Raw genomic sequence first — 12,844 nt, forward strand, 5'->3', positions numbered from 1 at the left:
ACTGGCCTCATAGCTACTGTCTTAACTCTTACTCTGGCCTAATGGTTAAGGTCTTGGACTCTTACTCTGGCCTCATAGCTACTGTCTTAACTCTTACTCTGGCCTCATAGCTACTGTCTTAACTCTTACTCTGGCCTCATAGCTACTGTCTTAACTCTTACTCTGGCCTAATAGTTAAGGTCTTGGACTCTTACTCTGGCCTAATAGCTACTGTCTTAACTCTTACTCTGGCCTCATAGCTACTGTCTTAACTCTTACTCTGGCTTAATAGCTACTGTCTTAACTCTTACTCTGGCCTAATAGCTACTGTCTTAACTCTTACTCTGGCCTCATAGCTACTGTCTTAACTCTTACTCTGGCCTCATAGCTACTGTGTTAACCCTTACTCTGGCCTCATAGCTACTGTCTTAACTCTTACTCTGGCCTAATGGTTAAGGTCTTGAACTCTTACTCTGGCCTCATAGCTACTGTCTTAACTCTTACTCTGGCCTAATGGTTAAGGTCATGGACTCTTACTCTGGCCTTATAGCTACTGTCTTAACTCTTACTCTGGCCTCATAGCTACTGTCTTAACTCTTACTCTGGCCTAATAGCTACTGTCTTAACTCTTACTCTGGCCTAATAGCTACTGTCTTAACTCTTACTCTGGCCTAATGGTTAAGGTCTTGGACTCTTACTCTGGCCTCATAGCTACTGTCTTAACTCTTACTCTGGCCTCATAGCTACTGTCTTAACTCTTACTCTGGCCTCATAGCTACTGTCTTAACTCTTACTCTGGCCTCATAGCTACTGTCTTAACTCTTACTCTGGCCTAATGGTTAAGGTCTTGGACTCTTACTCTGGCCTCATAGCTACTGTCTTAACTCTTACTCTGGCCTCATAGCTACTGTCTTAACTCTTACTCTGGCCTAATGGTTAAGATCTTGGACTCTTACTCTGGCCTCATAGCAAATGTCTTAACTCTTACTCTGGCCTAATAGCTACTGTCTTAACTCTTACTCTGGCCTAATGGTTAAGGTATTGGACTCTTACTCTGGCCTCATAGCTACTGTCTTAACTCTTACTCTGGCCTCATAGCTACTGTCTTAACTCTTACTCTGGCCTAATAGCTACTGTCTTAACTCTTACTCTGGCCTAATGGTTAAGGTATTGGACTCTTACTCTGGCCTAATAGCTACTGTCTTAACTCTTACTCTGGCCTCATAGCTACTGTATTAACTCTTACTCTGGCCTCATAGCTACTGTCTTAACTCTTACTCTGGCCTAATAGCTACTGTCTTAACTCTTACTCTGGCCTAATGGTTAAGGTATTGGACTCTTACTCTGGCCTAATAGCTACTGTCTTAACTCTTACTCTGGCCTCATTGATACTGTCTTAACTCTTACTCTGGCCTAATGGTTATGGTCTTGGACTCTTACTCTGGCCTCATAGCTACTGTCTTAACTCTGGCCTCATAGCTACTGTCTTAACTCTTACTCTGGCCTCATTGATACTGTCTTAACTCTTACTCTGGCCTAATGGTTAAGGTCTTGGACTCTTACTCTGGCCTCATAGCTACTGTCTTAACTCTTACTCTGGCCTAATAGCTACTGTCTTAACTCTTACTCTGGCCTCATAGCTACTGTCTTAACTCTTACTCTGGCCTCATAGCTACTGTCTTAACTCTTACTCTGGCCTAATGGTTAAGGTCTTGGACTCTTACTCTGGCCTCATAGCTACTGTCTTAACTCGTACACTGGCCTCATAGCTACTGTCTTAACACTTACTCTGGCCTAATAGCTACTGTCTTAACTCTTACTCTGGCCTCATAGCTACTGTCTTAACTCTTACTTTGGCCTAATGGTTAAGGTCTTGGACTCTTACTCTGGCCTCATAGCTACTGTCTTAACTCTTACTCTGGCCTCATAGCTACTGTCTCAACTCTTACTCTGGCCTAATGGTTAAGGTCTTGGACTCTTACTCTGGCCTCATAGCTACTGTCTTAACTCTTACTCTGGCCTCATAGCTACTGTCTTAACTCTTACTCTGGCCTCATAGCTACTGTCTTAACTCTTACACTGGCCTCATAGCTACTGTCTTAACTCTTACTCTGGCCTAATGGTTAAGGTCTTGGACTCTTACTCTGGCCTCATAGCTACTGTCTTAACTCTTACTCTGGCCTCATAGCTACTGTCTTAACTCTTACTCTGGCCTCATAGCTACTGTCTTAACTCTTACTCTGGCCTAATAGTTAAGGTCTTGGACTCTTACTCTGGCCTAATAGCTACTGTCTTAACTCTTACTCTGGCCTCATAGCTACTGTCTTAACTCTTACTCTGGCTTAATAGCTACTGTCTTAACTCTTACTCTGGCCGAATAGCTACTGTCTTAACTCTTACTCTGGCCTCATAGCTACTGTCTTAACTCTTACTCTGGCCTCATAGCTACTGTGTTAACCCTTACTCTGGCCTCATAGCTACTGTCTTAACTCTTACTCTGGCCTAATGGTTAAGGTCTTGAACTCTTACTCTGGCCTCATAGCTACTGTCTTAACTCTTACTCTGGCCTAATGGTTAAGGTCATGGACTCTTACTCTGGCCTTATAGCTACTGTCTTAACTCTTACTCTGGCCTCATAGCTACTGTCTTAACTCTTACTCTGGCCTAATAGCTACTGTCTTAACTCTTACTCTGGCCTAATAGCTACTGTCTTAACTCTTACTCTGGCCTAATGGTTAAGGTCTTGGACTCTTACTCTGGCCTCATAGCTACTATCTTAACTCTTACTCTTCCTCATAGCTACTGTCTTAACTCTTACTCTGGCCTAATAGCTACTGTCTTAACTCTTACTCTGGCCTCATAGCTACTGTCTTAACACTTACTCTGGCCTCATAGCTACTGTCTTAACTCTTACTCTGGCCTCATAGCTACTGTCTTAACTCTTCCTCTGGCCTCATAGCTACTGTCTTAACTCTTACTCTGGCCTAATGGTTAAGGTCTTGGACTCTTACTCTGGCCTCATAGCTACTGTCTTAACTCTTACTCTGGCCTAATGGTTAAGGTCTTGGACTCTTACTCTGGCCTCATAGCTACTGTCTTAACTCTTACTCTGGCCTCATAGCTACTGTCTTAACTCTTACTCTGGCCTCATAGCTACTGTCTTAACTCTTACTCTGGCCTCATAGCTACTGTCTTAACTCTTACTCTGGCCTAATGGTTAAGGTCTTGGACTCTTACTCTGGCCTCATAGCTACTGTCTTAACTCTTACTCTGGCCTCATAGCTACTGTCTTAACTCTTACTCTGGCCTAATGGTTAAGATCTTGGACTCTTACTCTGGCCTCATAGCAAATGTCTTAACTCTTACTCTGGCCTAATAGCTACTGTCTTAACTCTTACTCTGGCCTAATGGTTAAGGTATTGGACTCTTACTCTGGCCTCATAGCTACTGTCTTAACTCTTACTCTGGCCTCATAGCTACTGTCTTAACTCTTACTCTGGCCTAATAGCTACTGTCTTAACTCTTACTCTGGCCTAATGGTTAAGGTATTGGACTCTTACTCTGGCCTAATAGCTACTGTCTTAACTCTTACTCTGGCCTCATAGCTACTGTCTTAACTCTTACTCTGGCCTCATAGCTACTGTCTTAACTCTTACTCTGGCCTAATAGCTACTGTCTTAACTCTTACTCTGGCCTAATGGTTATGGTCTTGGACTCTTACTCTGGCCTCATAGCTACTGTCTTGACTCTGGCCTCATAGCTACTGTCTTAACTCTTACTCTGGCCTCATTGATACTGTCTTAACTCTTACTCTGGCCTAATGGTTAAGGTCTTGGACTCTTACTCTGGCCTCATAGCTACTGTCTTAACTCTTACTCTGGCCTAATAGCTACTGTCTTAACTCTTACTCTGGCCTCATAGCTACTGTCTTAACTCTTACTCTGGCCTCATAGCTACTGTCTTAACTCTTACTCTGGCCTAATGGTTAAGGTCTTGGACTCTTACTCTGGCCTCATAGCTACTGTCTTAACTCGTACACTGGCCTCATAGCTACTGTCTTAACACTTACTCTGGCCTAATAGCTACTGTCTTAACTCTTACTCTGGCCTCATAGCTACTGTCTTAACTCTTACTTTGGCCTAATGGTTAAGGTCTTGGACTCTTACTCTGGCCTCATAGCTACTGTCTTAACTCTTACTCTGGCCTCATAGCTACTGTCTCAACTCTTACTCTGGCCTAATGGTTAAGGTCTTGGACTCTTACTCTGGCCTCATAGCTACTGTCTTAACTCTTACTCTGGCCTCATAGCTACTGTCTTAACTCTTACTCTGGCCTCATAGCTACTGTCTTAACTCTTACACTGGCCTCATAGCTACTGTCTTAACTCTTACTCTGGCCTAATGGTTAAGGTCTTGGACTCTTACTCTGGCCTCATAGCTACTGTCTTAACTCTTACTCTGGCCTCATAGCTACTGTCTTAACTCTTAATCTGGCCTAATGGTTAAGGTCTTGGACTCTTACTCTGGCCTCATAGCTACTGTCTTAACTCTTACTCTGGCCTCATAGCTACTGTCTTAACTCTTACTTTGGCCTAAAAGCTACTGTCTTAACTCTTACTCTGGCCTAATGGTTAAGGTCTTGGACTCTTACTCTGGCCTCATAGCTACTGTCTTAACTCTTACTCTGGCCTCATAGCTACTGTCTTAACTCTTACTCTGGCCTCATAGCTACTGTCTTAGCTCTTACTCAGGCCTAATGGTTAAGGTCTTGGAATCTTACTCTGGCCTCATAGCTACTGTCTTAACTCTTACTCTGGCCTAATAGCTACTGTCTTAACTCTTACTCTGGCCACATAGCTACTGTCTTAGCTCTTACTCTGGCCTAATGGTTAAGGTCTTGGACTCTTACTCTGGCCTCATACCTACTGTCTTAACTCTTACTTTGGCCTAATAGCTACTGTCTTAACTCTTACTCTGGCCTAATGGTTAAGGTCTTGGACTCTTACTCTGGCCTAATGGTTAAGGTCTTGGACTCTTACTCTGGCCTCATAGCTACTGTCTTAACTCTTACTCTGGCCTAATAGCTACTGTCTTAACTCTTACTCTGGCCTCATAGCTACTGTCTTAACTCTTCTCTGGCCTCATAGCTACTGTCTTAACTCTTACTCTGGCTTCATAGCTACTGTCTTAACTCTTACTCTGGCCTCATAGCTACTGTCTTAACTCTTACTCTGGCCTAATGGTTAAGGTCTTGGACTCTTACTCTGGCCTCATATCTGGCCTCATAGCTACTGTCTTAGCTCTTACTCTGGCCTAATGGTTAAGGTCTTGGACTCTTACTCTGGCCTCATAGCTACTGTCTTAACTCTTACTCTGGCCTCATAGCTACTGTTTTAACTCTTACTCTGGCCTCATAGCTACTGTGTTAACTCTTACTCTGGCCTCATAGCTACTGTCTTAACTCATACTCTGGCCTAATAGCTACTGTCTTAACTCTTACTCTGGCCTCATAGCTACTGTCTTAACTCTTACTCTGGCCTCATAGCTACTATCTTAACTCTTACTCTGGCCTAATAGCTACTGTCTTAACTCTTACTCTGGCCTAATGGTTAAGGTCTTGGACTCTTACTCTGGCCTCATAGCTACTGTCTTAACTCTTACTCTGGCCTAATGGTTAAGGTCTTGGACTCTTACTCTGGCCTCATAGCTACTGTCTTAACTCTTACTCTGGCCTCATAGCTACTGTCTTAACTCTTACTCTGGCCTAATGGTTGAGGTCTTGGACTCTTACTCTGGCCTCATAGCTACTGTCTTAACTCTTACTCTGGCCTAATGGTTAAGGTCTTGGACTCTTACTCTGGCCTCATAGTTACTGTCTTAACTCTTTCTCTGGCCTCATAGCTACTGTCTTAACTCTTACTCTGGCCTAATGGTTAAGGTCTTGGACTCTTACTCTGGCCTCATAGCTACTGTCTTAACTCTTACTCTGGCCTCATAGCTACTGTCTTAACTCTTACTCTGGCCTCATAGCTACTGTCTTAACTCTTACTCTGGCCTAATAGCTACTGTCTTAACTCTTACTCTGGCCTCGTAGCTACTGTCTTAACTCTTACTCTGGCCTAATAGCTACTGTCGTAACTCTTACTCTGGCCTCATAGCTACTGTCTTAACTCTTACTCTGGCCTAATGGTTAAGGTATTGGACTCTTACTCTGGCCTCATAGCTACTGTCTTAACTCTTACTCTGGCCTCATAGCTAGTGTCTTAACACTTACTCTGGCCTAATAGCTACTGTCTTAACTCTTACTCTGGCCTCATAGCTACTATCTTAACTCTTACTTTAGCCTTATAGCTACTGTCTTAACTCTTACTCTGGCCTAATGGTTAAGGTCTTGGACTCTTACTCTGGCCTCATAGCTACTGTCTTAACTCTTACTCTGGCCTCATAGCTACTGTCTTAACTCTTACTCTGGCCTAATGGTTAAGGTCCTGGACTCTTACTCTTGCCTCATAGCTACTGTCTTAACTCTTACTCTGGCCTCAAAGCTACTGTCTTAACTCTTACTCTGGCCTAATGGTTAAGGTCTTTGACTCTTACTCTGGCCTCATAGCTACTGTCTTAACTCTTACTCTGGCCTTATAGCTACTGTCTTAACTCTTACTCTGGCCTCATAGCTACTGTCTTAACTCTAACTCTGGCCTAATAGCTACTGTCTTAACTCTTACTCTGGCCTAATGGTTAAGGTCTTGGACTCTTACTCTGGCCTCATAGCTACTGTCTTAACTCTTACTCTGACATCATAGCTACTGTCTTAACTCTTAATCTGGCCTAATGGTTAAGGTCTTGGACTCTTACTCTGGCCTCATAGCTACTGTCTTAACTCTTACTCTGGCCTCATAGCTACTGTCTTAACTCTTACTTTGGCCTAATAGCTACTGTCTTAACTCTTACTCTAGCCTAATGGTTAAGGTCTTGGACTCTTACTCTGGCCTCAAAGCTACTGTCTTAACTCTTACTCTGGCCTCATAGCTACTGTCTTAACTCTTACTCTGGCCTCATAGCTACTGTCTTAACTCTTACTCTGGCCTTATGGTTAAGGTCTTGGACTCTTACTCTGGCCTCATAGCTACTGTCTTAACTCTTACTCTGGCCTCATAGCTACTGTCTTAACTCTTACTCTGGCCTAATGGTTAAGGTCTTGGACTCTTACTCTGGCCGAAACGCTACTGTCTTAACTCTTACTCTGGCCTCATAGCTACTGTCTTAACTCTTACTCTGGCTTAATAGCTACTGTCTTAACTCTTACTCTGGCCTCATAGCTACTGTCTTAACTCTTACTCTGGCCTCATAGCTACTGTCTTAACTCTTACTCTGGCCTAATGGTTAAGGTCTTGGACTCTTACTCTGGCCTCATAGCTACTGTCTTAACTCTTACTCTGGCCTCATAGCTACTGTCTTAACTCTTACTCTGGCCTAATAGCTACTGTCTTAACTCTTACTCTGGCCTAATAGCTACTGTCTTAACTCTTACTCTGGCCTAATGGTTAAGGTCTTAACTCTTACTCTGGCCTCATAGCTACTGTCTTAACTCTTAATCTGGCCTCATAGCTACTGTCCTAACTCTTACTCTGGCCTCATAGCTACTGTCTTAACTCGTACTCTGGCGTAATGGTTAAGGTATTGGACTCTTACTCTGGCCTCATAGCTAATGTCTTAACTCTTACTCTGGCCTCATAGCTACTGTCTTAACTCTTACTCTGGCCTAATGGTTAAGGTCTTGGACTCTTACTCTGGCCTCATAGCTACTGTCTTAACTCTTACTCTGGCCTCATAGCTACTGTCTTAACTCTTACTCTGGCCTAATGGTTAAGGTCTTGGACTCTTACTCTGGCCTCATAGCTACTGTCTTAACTCTTACTCTGGCCTCATAGCTACTGTCTTAACTCTTACTCTGGCCTAATAGCTACTGTCTTACCTCTTACTCTGGCCTAATGGTTAAGGTCTTGGACTCTTACTCTGGCCTCATAGCTACTGTCCTAACTCTTACTCTGGCCTCATAGCTACTGTCTTAACTCTTACTCTGGCCTCATAGCTACTGTCTTAACTCTTACACTGGCCTCATAGCTACTGTCTTAACTCTTACTCTGGCCTAATGGTTAAGGTCTTGGACTCTTACTCTGGCCTCATAGCTACTGTCTTAACTCTTACTCTGGCCTCATAGCTACTGTCTTAACTCTTAATCTGGCCTAATGGTTAAGGTCTTGGACTCTTACTCTGGCCTTATAGCTACTGTCTTAACTCTTACTCTGGCCTCATAGCTACTGTCTTAACTCTTACTTTGGCCTAAAAGCTACTGTCTTAACTCTTACTCTGGCCTAATGGTTAAGGTCTTGGACTCTTACTCTGGCCTCATAGCTACTGTCTTAACTCTTACTCTGGCCTCATAGCTACTGTCTTAACTCTTACTCTGGCCTCATAGCTACTGTCTTAGCTCTTACTCAGGCCTAATGGTTAAGGTCTTGGAATCTTACTCTGGCCTCATAGCTACTGTCTTAACTCTTACTCTGGCCTAATAGCTACTGTCTTAACTCTTACTCTGGCCACATAGCTACTGTCTTAGCTCTTACTCTGGCCTAATGGTTAAGGTCTTGGACTCTTACTCTGGCCTCATACCTACTGTCTTAACTCTTACTTTGGCCTAATAGCTACTGTCTTAACTCTTACTCTGGCCTAATGGTTAAGGTCTTGGACTCTTACTCTGGCCTAATGGTTAAGGTCTTGGACTCTTACTCTGGCCTCATAGCTACTGTCTTAACTCTTACTCTGGCCTAATAGCTACTGTCTTAACTCTTACTCTGGCCTCATAGCTACTGTCTTAACTCTTCTCTGGCCTCATAGCTACTGTCTTAACTCTTACTCTGGCTTCATAGCTACTGTCTTAACTCTTACTCTGGCCTCATAGCTACTGTCTTAACTCTTACTCTGGCCTAATGGTTAAGGTCTTCGACTCTTACTCTGGCCTCATATCTGGCCTCATAGCTACTGTCTTAGCTCTTACTCTGGCCTAATGGTTAAGGTCTTGGACTCTTACTCTGGCCTCATAGCTACTGTCTTAACTCTTACTCTGGCCTCATAGCTACTGTTTTAACTCTTACTCTGGCCTCATAGCTACTGTGTTAACTCTTACTCTGGCCTCATAGCTACTGTCTTAACTCATACTCTGGCCTAATAGCTACTGTCTTAACTCTTACTCTGGCCTCATAGCTACTGTCTTAACTCTTACTCTGGCCTCATAGCTACTATCTTAACTCTTACTCTGGCCTAATAGCTACTGTCTTAACTCTTACTCTGGCCTAATGGTTAAGGTCTTGGACTCTTACTCTGGCCTCATAGCTACTGTCTTAACTCTTACTCTGGCCTAATGGTTAAGGTCTTGGACTCTTACTCTGGCCTCATAGCTACTGTCTTAACTCTTACTCTGGCCTCATAGCTACTGTCTTAACTCTTACTCTGGCCTAATGGTTGAGGTCTTGGACTCTTACTCTGGCCTCATAGCTACTGTCTTAACTCTTACTCTGGCCTAATGGTTAAGGTCTTGGACTCTTACTCTGGCCTCATAGTTACTGTCTTAACTCTTTTTCTGGCCTCATAGCTACTGTCTTAACTCTTACTCTGGCCTAATGGTTAAGGTCTTGGACTCTTACTCTGGCCTCATAGCTACTGTCTTAACTCTTACTCTGGCCTCATAGCTACTGTCTTAACTCTTACTCTGGCCTCATAGCTACTGTCTTAACTCTTACTCTGGCCTAATAGCTACTGTCTTAACTCTTACTCTGGCCTCGTAGCTACTGTCTTAACTCTTACTCTGGCCTAATAGCTACTGTCGTAACTCTTACTCTGGCCTCATAGCTACTGTCTTAACTCTTACTCTGGCCTAATGGTTAAGGTATTGGACTCTTACTCTGGCCTCATAGCTACTGTCTTAACTCTTACTCTGGCCTCATAGCTAGTGTCTTAACACTTACTCTGGCCTAATAGCTACTGTCTTAACTCTTACTCTGGCCTCATAGCTACTATCTTAACTCTTACTTTAGCCTTATAGCTACTGTCTTAACTCTTACTCTGGCCTAATGGTTAAGGTCTTGGACTCTTACTCTGGCCTCATAGCTACTGTCTTAACTCTTACTCTGGCCTCATAGCTACTGTCTTAACTCTTACTCTGGCCTAATGGTTAAGGTCCTGGATTCTTACTCTTGCCTCATAGCTACTGTCCTAACTCTTACTCTGGCCTCAAAGCTACTGTCTTAACTCTTACTCTGGCCTAATGGTTAAGGTCTTTGACTCTTACTCTGGCCTCATAGCTACTGTCTTAACTCTTACTCTGGCCTTATAGCTACTGTCTTAACTCTTACTCTGGCCTCATAGCTACTGTCTTAACTCTAACTCTGGCCTAATAGCTACTGTCTTAACTCTTACTCTGGCCTAATGGTTAAGGTCTTGGACTCTTACTCTGGCCTCATAGCTACTGTCTTAACTCTTACTCTGACATCATAGCTACTGTCTTAACTCTTAATCTGGCCTAATGGTTAAGGTCTTGGACTCTTACTCTGGCCTCATAGCTACTGTCTTAACTCTTACTCTGGCCTCATAGCTACTGTCTTAACTCTTACTTTGGCCTAATAGCTACTGTCTTAACTCTTACTCTAGCCTAATGGTTAAGGTCTTGGACTCTTACTCTGGCCTCAAAGCTACTGTCTTAACTCTTACTCTGGCCTCATAGCTACTGTCTTAACTCTTACTCTGGCCTCATAGCTACTGTCTTAACTCTTACTCTGGCCTTATGGTTAAGGTCTTGGACTCTTACTCTGGCCTCATAGCTACTGTCTTAACTCTTACTCTGGCCTCATAGCTACTGTCTTAACTCTTACTCTGGCCTAATGGTTAAGGTCTTGGACTCTTACTCTGGCCGAAACGCTACTGTCTTAACTCTTACTCTGGCCTCATAGCTACTGTCTTAACTCTTACTCTGGCTTAATAGCTACTGTCTTAACTCTTACTTTGGCCTCATAGCTACTGTCTTAACTCTTACTCTGGCCTCATAGCTACTGTCTTAACTCTTACTCTGGCCTAATGGTTAAGGTCTTGGACTCTTACTCTGGCCTCATAGCTACTGTCTTAACTCTTACTCTGGCCTCATAGCTACTGTCTTAACTCTTACTCTGGCCTAATAGCTACTGTCTTAACTCTTACTCTGGCCTAATAGCTACTGTCTTAACTCTTACTCTGGCCTAATGGTTAAGGTCTTAACTCTTACTCTGGCCTCATAGCTACTGTCTTAACTCTTAATCTGGCCTCATAGCTACTGTCCTAACTCTTACTCTGGCCTCATAGCTACTGTCTTAACTCGTACTCTGGCCTAATGGTTAAGGTATTGGACTCTTACTCTGGCCTCATAGCTAATGTCTTAACTCTTACTCTGGCCTCATAGCTACTGTCTTAACTCTTACTCTGGCCTAATGGTTAAGGTCTTGGACTCTTACTCTGGCCTCATAGCTACTGTCTTAACTCTTACTCTGGCCTCATAGCTACTGTCTTAACTCTTACTCTGGCCTAATGGTTAAGGTCTTGGACTCTTACTCTGGCCTCATAGCTACTGTCTTAACTCTTACTCTGGCCTCATAGCTACTGTCTTAACTCTTACTCTGGCCTAATAGCTACTGTCTTACCTCTTACTCTGGCCTAATGGTTAAGGTCTTGGACTCTTACTCTGGCCTCATAGCTACTGTCTTAACTCTTACTCTGGCCTAATAGCTACTGTCTTAACTCTTACTCTGGCCTCATAGCTACTGTCTTAACTCTTACTCTGGCCTCATAGCTACTGTCTTAACACTTACTTTGGCCTCATAGATTCTGTCTTAACTCTTACTCTGGCCTAATGGTTAAGGTCTTGGACTCTTACTCTGGCCTCATAGCTACTGTCTTAACTCTTACTCTGGCCTAATAGCTACTGTCTTAACTCTTACTCTGGCCTAATAGCTACTGTCTTAACTCTTACTCTGGCCTCATAGCTACTGTCTTAACTCTTACTATGGCCTCATAGCTACTGTCTTAACTCTTATTCTGGCCTAATGGTTAAGGTCTTGGACTCTTACTCTGGCCTCATAGCTACTGTCTTAACTCTTACTCTGGCCTCATAGCTACTGTCTTAACTCTTACTCTGGCCTAATGGTTAAGGTCTTGGACTCTTACTCTGGCCGAATAGCTACTGTCTTAACTCTTACTCTGGCCTCATAGCTACTGTCTTAACTCTTACTCTGGCTTAATAGCTACTGTCTTAACTCTTACTCTGGCCTAATGGTTAAGGTCTTGGACTCTTACTCTGGCCTCATATCTGGCCTCATAGCTACTGTCTTAGCTCTTACTCTGGCCTAATGGTTAAGGTCTTGGACTCTTACTCTGGCCTCATAGCTACTGTCTTAACTCTTACTCTGGCCTCATAGCTACTGTTTTAACTCTTACTCTGGCCTCATAGCTACTGTGTTAACTCTTACTCTGGCCTCATAGCTACTGTCTTAACTCTTACTCTGGCCTAATAGCTACTGTCTTAACTCTTACTCTGGCCTAATAGCTACTGTCTTAACTCTTAATCTGGCCTCATAGCTACTGTCCTAACTTGTACTCTGGCCTAATGGTTAAGGTATTGGACTCTTACTCTGGCCTCATAGCTACTGTCTTAACTCTTACTCTGGCCTCATAGCTACTGTCTTAACTCTTACTCTGGCCTAATGGTTAAGGTCTTGGACTCTTACTCTGGCCTCATAGCTACTGTCTTAACTCTTACTCTGGCCTCATAGCTACTGTCTTAA

This window comes from Triturus cristatus, chromosome 11 (genome assembly GCF_964204655.1).
Source record: "Triturus cristatus chromosome 11, aTriCri1.1, whole genome shotgun sequence".
In the NCBI taxonomy this organism is placed as follows: domain Eukaryota; kingdom Metazoa; phylum Chordata; class Amphibia; order Caudata; family Salamandridae; genus Triturus; species Triturus cristatus.